The 10398-nt window shown below is 39.7% G+C and overlaps 1 pseudogene; it reads right to left on the bottom strand.

Annotated features, from left to right (window-relative positions):
- Window positions 1-3748: 3748 nt before the first annotated feature.
- LOC103748748 lies at window positions 3749-4016 on the bottom strand (annotated as a pseudogene).
- Between the last annotated feature and the right edge of the window lie 6382 nt (window positions 4017-10398).

Raw genomic sequence — 10398 nt, forward strand, 5'->3', positions numbered from 1 at the left:
GGTTTCTTACTCTTAGTTCAGCTATTTGGAATTACACACTTCGGTTACACCTGAAATCCCCTGCAAAGCAGATGTCTTGATCCTCTTTTATTTCCCAGTGAATTGTGGGAGCTTTTCTTCAGTGTAACACACTCTACCCACCTGTACCCCTGTTCTCTAATGAGTTTTCATTCCTGAGGGACTTCTTTCTCCCATAGAAATTTGTGTCTAGCATCTGTCTCTGCAGTGACTTGTATCTGGAATCCCTACTTGTAGAAGAACTGCACACACGTTGTAGGGAAGTTGTAAAGGATCCTGACCGTCTGGTAATTCCTGAAATTCCAAGCCTGTATGCTTCTTTGGGAGCACCCATCCTAGACTCTGTAAACCTCTGAAATGCAGCAATCCCCTAAACTACAGGAGGTCTTCCAGGGTGCTTCTATTTAGGGAATGACACTAAAAATGGAGAGAGAGGAAAGGGAAAGCAGTAAGAAAGAACTGGGTCATTTCACTTATCACTCAGAGTGGTCCACCCACTATAAACTGTATAAGCAAGTCCTAGGTGAAATCTCTACTCCACTCAGGAGCCAGTGGTCCTTAGTTATGTGAATCAGATTGTGCCATTTTCCTCTCAGAAATTTCTGGGTCCCAGCACACTCAGAAGTCTAAGACCCCTATTATGACCCACAAGACTGTGAGGTTTGCACCATCTAATTCTCTGATCTTATCACCCCTTAGTCTCCTGCCTCTCATAAACTCTGGTTGAATTGACTTCTTCACCATCCCTGGGACACACAAGGTCTTTGTGCTTGCCATCCCATGTCTCTGCAAGGCTCAACTCCAAGAATTCAGCATGGTGCGCCCTTCCTTCTTAGAGAGATGAACTGATTACCTTTTCATTGAAATTTTAAATGTTCATTTACAGTCACAAAAAGTGCAATGATGGTGCCCAAAGACCAAATAGCTCTCCAGTTCTCCCAGTTGACACTCTGTATTTAAAATGCCACCATACCCACTTCCCTCCCCTTCTCCTCCCTGCCCTCCTTTCTACTTCATGGCATTTCTGTTCACCTGTCACATCAATTCTTAGTTTATCATTTCTCTTCTCCAACAAGAATAAAAGCTCAATTTAAAAAGATCTTATTTGGTCCATGTCTACCTTGTGCCCAACCTGGGGAACAAACTGATGTTAAGTAAAGTTTTAAGCCATATGTTGGAACTCACTGAAATGATTCCTTGGGAGAGGAACAACTGTCCAGCATTTCTACTTGAATATTTCAGTGTGTTTGCAGACAAGTCATAGCTGGGCAGGAGATCAGTATTCCCCACAAATTTCTTTCCCAATACCCAAAGCAGCACAGGGATGTCACCTGTGTTCAGCATATATTTATTGAATAAATATGCAAAATTGAGATTTTCTGTGATGCTCATCCTAACCATTAACCTGAGGAACAGCCTTGATTTCTTCCTTCATGTCTTCAAGTTATATATTAAATCATACAAATTCTGCCCCATTTGTAGTCATGGGATCTGCTTAGTTATGTGGCACTTTAGGTTTTGAACATCACTCTCTTGATTACTACAACAGTCACCTATCTAATCTCCCTACAGGAATTTAGTTTGGTTTTAATTCATCTTTCAGTCTGCTGCAAGAAAATAAATTATTTTAAAGCATATTTGACCATATCTTTATTAGCTTGTTAAGGACTTCCAATAGTGGTTAGGGTAAAATCCAAAATTCTCAACGTGGCAAATATGTATTGAACGATTGGGTCCTGTTTTAATCTTTCATGTTAAAGTCTATCCTCTAGGTATACTGGCTAGACTCTGCCTTAGTTCTGGAACTGTGCAGAAAGCATATGGAGTCAGGCTGTTCCTGTTGCTAAAAGTCTTATTCTGTCTTTCCTATCCATGTGGCTACCTGCCCCCCGCCCACATTCTCCATCATCCCACTTTGAGATTAGGCTATGTGTCTTGTTGAAGAGTCTTCCCCAAACACGAATTAGCTTGTAGCTTTTGGAGGTAAAGGCAATGTCTAAATATCCCCTACAATATCACTGGTCCCAAATAGAATCTGTGACCACAGTAAGAATTGAGCACCTGTTTCCTGTTGTATTATATCTTGTTCAGAAATAATGATTTGAGTCTACAGTGTCATGGAGAGCATGCTGTGTTGCTTAACTTTAAACATCTATCATGTAGAACAAATACTATATTTTTTCAATATATATTTTTATTGAATTTATGTGCATTTCATACAAAACATCTTAATCATCTTTATATCCCCTCCCCTATCTGCACTCTCCCATAGCACCTCCCCATCAGATTTCATGCATTCTGTTTATATATGTTAAGGTTTATTGAGTCGTTTGTGTACCAAAATACCCCTTGGAGCAAGTTCATCCACTGGAGTCTGGTCAGCCTATACGGAGTTGCTCCGTTAAAGAAGAGACATATGAGCAGGTTCTTAGGAGCCTGGAAGACTCTCTTTCCTTATGATCATGTAGCAACCCTGGTTCATATTTTTATAACTATGATGTTTTAATTTTCATGGACACACATATTCCCAATATATGCTAAAATTGTGCTTGACTGTTGTAAATACTTAGAAAATGTGAAATGCATGCCACACATATCATCACGGCAGTATTTGCAAATACACTCTTGCCCACTTCCGGTCAAAAATTACGAACAAGACCTTAGGGTCTGGAGAGATCACTCAGCAGTTAAGAGCACTCCAGCACCCATATGGTGGCTATCAACCATTTTTAACTCCAATTTCAGGGGACCCAACTCCTTCTTCTGGCCTCCACAGGGATTGCACATATATGGTGCACTTACATACATGCAAGCAAAACACTCAGACATATAAAACTAAATACAAATTTAAAAAATAATGAGAACTTAGACAAAGAGAGAAGAATAAAACCAATCTATTTTTTTTTCAAAACTGTATCCAGCTTTATTAAAGACACTTTTCATAAACAGTCATGGTATTCACACAGGACATGGGCAGACAATCATTAACAGTATATAAGAACTTTCAAATGGCCTCCTTGTATGGACTACCAAAATCAGAAAGTCACTTATAAAATCCAGTGAAGCTTCATTTGATGCTCTGAATGGAGAAAGTTTAGAGCGAGGGCTGACATTTCACATTAAGCATGTTGTTTAACAGCTTTTCACAAGCCGACCCTGACTTTCAGGAAATGAAATGAACATGGTAGAATTATCAATCTGAAGATCCACAATCTGTTAGAAAAGGAACCACTGCTCTTCTGAGGAGCTCTCCCAATGTTGTCACTGCAAAGTGCAGATTGCCCAACATACTAGCAAAACCAATGTAGGCGGTCAGGTCCCAACAGGTCTCTGGTTTTAAGGGAGTTAAGTCTATGTTGATTTGAAGGTGGAGGGAAAGGAGGATATAAAAATTAATTTTGAGTTTTTCCACACCACAAGGCATTTTGTGTCAAAGTGGTCATGTGTAACAGCATCAGGAAATACCCTCCCGGGAGCCAAGAGGAGTCCTTCAAAAACTAGCAGGGAAAGGTGTTTCCCCCACACCAATCCAGCCTGGGAGACATTTTGTTCATTACACATGTTCCTCCCCTGCAAAAACAATGAAGTGTTCATGTGCTAACAACATAGCTTTAAACAACAACAACAAAAAAGTAAAACAAAATTCTGCATTTTAATAAAACTTGATAAAAAAATAGCATTTCAAACTGCACAGTTACCAGAAGTGCACAGTTACCAAAAGCGCACAGCTTCACTTGGCTTCTCCAGCACCTCCTGCTTTCTGTTCCGGTCTGTTTTGACATCTCCGTTTTCTGCAGGATTATTCCCATCCTGCCAGCATCAACGTTTCCCTTTTTCCCTCTGGACACCTTCTCTCCCCTCTTTGCAGGGGCCTTCTTAGGCTTGGGCTCTGGCTTTGGAGGAGCAGGCTTAGCGGATAAACTTACAGATCTCTGTGGCTCATCCTTCACCTTGGCTTTATCTCCTTTGGCATCCCCTTCAGCCTTTCTCTTGGGCATTGCGGCAGGGGCACTCAGCTTCGGTCGGTCCGGGAATCATTCTTACTGCTTCTTCACACAGCTCCAAAATCAATCTATTTGTGTTACTATGAACAACTCCTGATTATAGAAGAAATTAAATGTCCTTCAATTTCACCAAACTTTCCTTTTTAATGTATTTTATTTGTTTTTAGAGGACACATATTAATATTATAAATGGAAGTATGATAGCCACAGGGCAACATACATATGCATATTAATAATTCTATACTGTCTAAAGAAGGCAGCATGGAAAGATGGCATAGTGGTTAAGAGCCTGAACCTCAAGGTTCAGAGAGACATGGAATTACAGGTTGGTTCTATCTCTCACTTGATATGTAAACTTGGTTAAATTATAGCTTCTGCTCCCTCATGCATCAGAGGGCCAGGAACACAAAAGGTCACAAGTGGCCAAAGTGTAGAGATCAAGAGTCTGCTGAATGCTGGTCTTTGGATAGGACTCCTTTATTAAACTTCCCCAAGGCTCAGGGACCATCAAGGAAGGGGCAGGGTGGGGTGTGTTTATAAGAGCCAGGGAGGAGGTGCATGACCATATGGAAATAGAGTCCTACAAGCTCCTGGAGCCTGCTCATATGATTCTATGGCAATGGTGTCAGCATACACAAGTGCTATGCAAATGCAGATAGACAAAAATCCAGCATAGAACCAGGAAAATGAGCAGCAGACCCCAATATTATCTGAAGAATTATTGGCAACTGATCACTGCTAGGTTAAGGAGAGGTGATCTTCCTAAAACAAGGGACTCTCTACATAGGCTGACTAGACCTTAGTGGATGGACTTGCACTGGGGAATGTCTGGGGACACTGACTTGACACAGTGGGCCTTAACAGGGATGACAGAGTATATGGGCTCCAGTGAGGGGCTATGGGAGAGTGCTAGTGGGGATGGGGGTATAAAGATGATTAAGAATGTTTGAGATGTTCTCTATATGAAATACACAAAACTTCAATAAAAAAAAATTTAAAAAAAATTTAAAACAGAAAAAAAATTATAGCTTCTGGTCTTCATTTAAATTCTTTGTAACAGAAGAATAGCTATACCTAAGTTTTAAAATGCTGTGTATTAAGTGGACCAAATTCTGTGTATGGTACTTAACATGCCAAATATACAGTATTGTAGCAATAATGCTTGATATTATTATTACAAATATTTAAAGATATTTCAGTTGGATTTCATGTAATTGAATGGCTTTTGAGCTATCGTTGATCCTTGGTTCAAACACTTCCCTGACACTACCTGGTTATCCATTCATTGACTAAAATGTGTCTCAATACCACCCACCCTGTAACATATCTAAAATTTTCAGGGGGAAAATATGAAGAAATGGCTTGTAATATTCCTAGCCAACAGAACTTCCAGACCCCAAATAACAAAGATTATGTATGTACTCTGGAAAAAGAACTAGAAGAACACTGTGGATTTACGTTTTCACTATTGGAAACTTTATGGTGTTAGCTTCCCTGTTTTAATGTAATTTATACTCTAAGAATTGTTTTGAGATGATCAGATGATCAGAAATTTTGTGAACTTTATTTAATGATAAATACTTAGGATTGACCCATAACTATATTGCGCGTAATGATGACAGACCATTCCAGAAAACAAACACCAAAACTTTTCACATAAAGTATGCATGTAAACTGGGGACATGGCTCAGTAGAGAAAGCACTTGCCCTGCAAGTTTGAGGACTTGGGTTTGAATCCCCAGAACCCACATAAAGCCAGGTGCAGTAACACACGTCTATAATCCCAGTGCTTCTATGGCAAATAGGAGGTGAAGACAGAAGAATGGCCAGTTCACAGGCAGCTAGTGAAAAACAACAGAGAGACCCTGTCTCAAAAGTCAGGACCCATCAGGCGTGGCAGCACAACGTCTTTAATCCCAGCACCCCAGAGGGAGGCAGAGACAGGCAGATCTCTCTGAGATTGAGCCAGCCTGGTATACATAGTGAGTTCCAGGCCAGGCCAGCTGGAACTATAGGGAGACCCTGTCTCAAAAAAAAAAATAAATAAATAAAAGAAAAGGATCAGGACCAACACTAGAGCTTTTCCTCTGACTTTCACATGCATATCATGGCATGTTGGCATTTGCACCTGCACTCACACCATACATACATGCACACACAAAGTATGTATATATTCAAACATTCCATTGCATACCTTAACTATGTATATTTTTATGTCGTATCTCAGTAAGATTGTTTATAAAGCCAGGTTTTTTATTTATAAATTAATTTATTCACAACCCACTGAACCACAGCGCCTGCTACTGAACAGTTAAGCTTAATTAACAGCAGAAAAGCAACTCGTTCTATTGAAAAATGAGACACCTAGGTGAGTCCATGGTATACATATACTCTCTCCCTATGAGAAAGTACAGCCTTGGAGCTGGGACTCCAGCAATTCAGGAGTTATCACTAAACTAATAAGGACAGAAATGGTAGTCTTGGTAATTACTAGGACCAAAACCCTTCTCTGCTAGATGTAGGGCATGACTCCCCAAAGTCAGGCAACAAGTTTACTGTCTCTCCTGTCATACAGGGCCCTCCTTCTTCATCCCCAGAGTCTTCAGGCATTGAACAGAGGCAATGGAGAGGTTGCAGAATGCAGGAGCACAGGTTTTTGGATGGGCATAGGAAACCCATACTCTTAAGTAGCCTTCTCCCTGGACTTCTGAGACATTCTGGTTTCTTGGTTAGTAAAAGAAGTTGGAAGCCTTTGATATAGTCATTACTCAAGTTGAGAACGTGTGCTAAGCATGACTGGGGCTTCCTGAAACCATCTTGGCAGAAGCTAGGCCATGAAGATGGAGAAGCCTACAATGAAGACATTCCTCCCAAAATCAATGTCAGCCAGGTGGAAGCTGGAGAATCCCACAGACAGAACTCGAATTCTTGCCAAATTGAAAGAAATCTGTTAGATTTTCTGAAATTCAGCAAGACAAGGGAGACGCCATCCCCAAATTTTTCTAAGTTTTAAGTAATGACTCATTTAGAAGGAACATCTGTTGCATCTAGAAATGAACTTTGAGAGCAGAAAACATTTTTGGAAAACAGAGAATCTGAACCTGTGTCACAGAAAGATTAAAATAAAAAGCAGAATTAGAGTCAGTTCTCATGACTACCAACAATGCTCCATGGCACCATGTCAGCCTTACTCTTTGTTCAGTAATGAGATCTGATCTTTAAAATTCTCCCCAGAGAATTGAACAGAATGGAATTTTGGATGTTTTTCTCATTTGACTACATGAATTACAAAACTCTGTTCTCTAAACTCAGTGTGGACATATAATTCTTTTTCTGAACTGTAGTTACACTGAAAAACAAAAGACCTGCCTGAGGCCGATACGTGGGGGTATAATTTTGTGTCATAAAGGTGGTAGGCCTGCATCAGGCCTAATTTGAATCCTGTGTCTGTCGCAGGTGAACTGTGGGAATTCAGATAATTGGGGTGAGTAACTTTTATTCACTGACATGGACTTGCCTCACATATCACTTGGGGTCCATCACATCCACTTCATACAATTGTGGTAAAGAATAAATGAGTATTTGATATGCTCATTACAGAGTCATCTAAGTGTCTTCCCTTCTATCTTTACCAAATTCCATGCCAACTATAATGATAAATGCCCTGGAAGGCAAGAAGAAGCAGAGGCATTATTGGTGGAAAAGTATCTTGCAGCAGTTCTTTGATCTGCCAAATGGGCAGCATCATATTTTGGTTTTGGATAAATGGATCTAGTATGCTTGATGATCAGTGTAATATGCTAGTTAGTTACTGACTGACTTGTATTATCTAGAAGTACATATGTATATGTGTGTGTCTGTGTGTCCCCGTATGTGTGTGTGTGTCTGTGTATGTGTGGGGGCACATTTGGAACCAGAGGCTGATGTCAGGTGTCTTCCACAGTTGCTCACTGCCTTTTTTTTTTTTTTTTTTTTTTTTTGAGACAGGAGCTCACTAATTTTGCTAGAGTAGCTGGCCAGCAAGACCCATGAATTCTCCTGCCTCCACCTCCCTAATGCTAGGAGGTGCACAGCTATGCCTGTTGTTTGCTTTTGTTTTTTTTGGGTTTTTTTGGTCTTTTTTGAGACAAGGTCTCCTTGTAGCTCCAGCTGGCCTTGAACTCGCTATGTAGACCAGGCTGGCCTTGAACTCACAGAAATCATCTGCCTGCCTTTGCCTCCCAAGTGCTGGGATTAAAGGCTTGCCACCATTCCCAGTGCTCATTCTGGGCTTTTTAAGTAGGTGCTGGGAATCTGAACTCAGATCCTTATGCTTGCATGGCAAGTACTTTACCAACTGAGCCTCTCCTCAGTCTCTCTAGGCACTCCGCATGTGTTACATTTTACTTATTTTCAGTGATAGACTTGGTAGTCATATAACCCTTAATTTACAGGTGAGAGCCCTGCAATGCAGTTGAATTTCATGATAATAAATGACAGAATTAGGCTTAACCCTGGCCTGTCATTTTGCTTTGCCGCTTTGCCTCCTCAATGTAACTTTTCACATATTAGTGTCCAAACACTAACACTCTCAGCATCATTTAACATTTTAATCAGTATATCACTGTTGCTTCTTCTGTTTTTTTTTCTATACTGAGCTATGTCCTTACTACGTAGTCCAAGCTGGTCTAGAACTTGAGACCCTCCTAACTCAGCATTACAAGTGCTGGAGTTACAGGCATGTCACCATGCCTGTTTTTTTTCTTTTACTTCTTTTGATACTCATTTTTAACACCTGTGTATTGTCATTTGTTCCCTAAAAGTAGCCATTAAATATCTACAGACTTTTGTTGACAATCACATACCTCAAAAAGGCAGATTTCAAATAAATTAAATAAAAATTTTAAGAATCAATTCCAAATTGTTGTTTATGTAACCAGACTCATACTTTTGTGTTTTTGAGACAAGGTCTCTTGTATTCCAGGCTGGCCTCAAACTTTCTGTTTAACAAAGGCTTGCCTTGAACTCCCGATCATTCTGCTTCTACTTCCCAAGTACTGGGATTGCAGGTGCGTGCCACCATAGCTGGCATCCAGATGTATACTTTGAAGTTGTATTCTCTATTTCTGCTCCTTTTCTATCCCTCCTCCCCTTTCTTCCCAGTTCTCTCTAACCCACCTTTTTCCTCTTCTTCCTTGAACATTTTCATCTATTAAATATTCTATGTACACATACAAGTATGTATGTATAGAACACATTTGTATGCTTAAAGAATGTAAAATGTATATGCTTACAAGTGTTAAAGAATACCATTCCAGAGAAGGGCACCTTCAAACAATGGAAGTTTTGTAAGGCATGAATAAAATACTAATGGTTGAGTTCAGCACTTGGTTTATTAGAAGGAAAAGCAGGTGGTTGTCCATATTGTGCTATTTATAGACCCTTCTGTCCTAATGTGTTTGCTGAATCCTAGAGCATGTTTTGGAAATGACTAGAGGGAGTGACTTTGTGGTATGGGAGTAAACCCCATTTATTAAAAAGGAGATAGACTCTTGGGTATTAGTTTCACAAACATGTTAAATTGCTGCTGTTGCATGCTGTCTAGAGTTATTTTTGGGTTCTCCTAGAATACATGTGGATAGCTGTCCACTCCATCACTACTGTGCCAAACCAGTCTGCCCTGATAAATTGACCAAATTCTTGGTGCAACCTAATTCTTAGTAGGTGAATTGTTAATTAATTTGCCCTGACTTCTCTCCAGACCAATACCAACATCCCCCTTTGAGTGTATTTCAATCTTTCCCTGAATTTCCATTGTTTTGATATTGTGTAAGTTACTTCTTAATTGAACATTCCCTCCTGGAGAGAGAAAGGAGACTCATAAGATCAAAATCTGCCTGTCAAAGGTTTCTTTGCCCATCATTTGTGAAAGCACATTTTTTATTTGAGATAGGGTCTCCCTGTAGTTCCAACTGGCCTGGAACTCACTAAGCAAACTAGGTTGGTCTCAGTCTCACAGAGATCGACTTGTGTCTGCCTCTTGAGGATTGTGATTAAAGGCATGAACCACCATGCCTTGCTTTGGAAGTACTTTTTTTAAAAATTATTTATTTAATAACCATATAATTAGAAGAAGCATCTCAACAGCATTGACATATTCAATAACAACTTCCAGAGCCAAGATGCATCTCTTTCAAAACTGGCTGTAAATTTTTAGGTTTACAGTTGAATTAATACAGTTATACAATATTGTACTCAGTATAAACCCTATAAGACATAAAACTAAATGAGGTTTTAAACTTTAAAAAAGATCTCCATTTCATTATTAAAATACACAGTTTCATACAGAAAAATTCATTTTTAATACAATTGACACTAACATGCACATGCATTTCGA

The sequence above is a fragment of the Nannospalax galili genome, unplaced genomic scaffold (assembly GCF_000622305.1).
Source record: "Nannospalax galili isolate Female #2095 unplaced genomic scaffold, S.galili_v1.0 scaffold284, whole genome shotgun sequence".
In the NCBI taxonomy this organism is placed as follows: Eukaryota; Metazoa; Chordata; class Mammalia; order Rodentia; family Spalacidae; genus Nannospalax; species Nannospalax galili.